Source organism: Pundamilia nyererei, unplaced genomic scaffold (genome assembly GCF_000239375.1).
Source record: "Pundamilia nyererei isolate P.nyererei 1_Seehausen unplaced genomic scaffold, PunNye1.0 scaffold00022, whole genome shotgun sequence".
In the NCBI taxonomy this organism is placed as follows: Eukaryota; Metazoa; Chordata; class Actinopteri; order Cichliformes; family Cichlidae; genus Pundamilia; species Pundamilia nyererei.
This window is the reverse complement of record NW_005187423.1, coordinates 4,848,393-4,849,620: the sequence shown is the minus strand read 5'-3', so window position 1 is coordinate 4,849,620 and position 1,228 is coordinate 4,848,393. Positions and strand designations below refer to the sequence as shown.

General features: G+C 44.7%; 1 long non-coding RNA gene across 1 annotated transcript in view; it reads left to right on the top strand.

Annotated features, from left to right (window-relative positions):
- Positions 1 to 583: 583 nt before the first annotated feature.
- The window catches only part of LOC102213347 (uncharacterized), a 3,094-nt gene continuing 2,449 nt past the window's right edge, over positions 584 to 1,228 (top strand). The window contains exon 1 of the long non-coding RNA XR_311571.2: positions 584 to 764. This is a non-coding gene — a long non-coding RNA (uncharacterized LOC102213347). The remainder of the gene's footprint in view (positions 765 to 1,228) is intronic.

Here is a 1,228-nt window from a genome sequence, read left to right as displayed (position 1 = left end):
CTTCTTTAAATATGTGAATGTCATTCAACTCCAGTGATGGCCATAAATCCCTCATCCTTGCTCCAGGGGACATTGTGTCGGGAAACGGTTACTATATTAACGTCTCTAAATCAAAACTGTATTCACACTGCTTATGATTTTCCCTTAGACACGCCGCGAGTGTTTAAATAAATCACGTGAGTTTAAAATATTACTGTGAGGCTACGAGACTTACAAGAAGTTCTGCGGTGACTCTGAGACAAATTTACTCACGAATGGTGACATTTCCAAAGAGTGATGCAAGCTGACACAGCCACCCTGCCCTTTCCTGCGCGATTCAGCTCGATTTGTTACAATTATAATTCACTGTCCAGAGAGCGGGGCAGAGTGGGACGTGCGTGTGCACGTGTGTCGTGAAGTACAAATGCCACCACGGTACGAACAGACCGGTTACAATATGTTAGGATGAATACCTCGCAGCGCACACCGCAGAAAACAGTTCATTACTGCCTGATTACCATATGCTTGTGAGACCGCGGGTTCAAACCTGGTTCAGATCCAGCCGGTGATTCATGTCCGACCTGATTTCACTCCGCTGTGCGCTGTTTACAGCAACAATGGAAGGTGTTTTCAATCAGTGACACAAAACGTCTTTAAATCTCGCTAATTGCGCGGGATGATGAAAATCACATTTCCTCTGCACTGGCCTGTTTGGGGGGTGGTGGACCAGATTCAAAGCTGGTGAAAGGATACGTGCCAGCTGGTAGCAGGTGATGTCAAATCGAGTAAGTCCTTTTGGTTAGAAAGACAAGAGAGGGAGCAAGGCCATCTGTGCCTGTGGAGATTTAGAAGGAAACGAACAGAGGTTTACAAATCTGACTTTGTATTGTATTATGGGACATATTACTGTAGACCAATCTGGGTATTAGGAAAGTAGTAGTCATGGTTAGGGTTGGAGTAAGTCTCCATGAATGTAAGCCAGTGCTCTTTTCGTGTGTGTGTGTGTGTGTGTGTGTGTGTCCCATGTATTCGTTAACTAGCAGTGATTCAAAGCCTACACAGACACGATACGGAGGCTAAAAGATTAACAGCGTGTCACTGTCACATGATTCAAATTTCTCTGCATTATGAATGTAAGGATGAGTTTAAAAATACACAAGGCTGTGAATTATGCAGCCATGCTCTGCGGTTGTGCAGCTTCGAGTCAAAAAGCCTCTCAGTGAGTAATGTGGCAAATGTGACTGAGGAG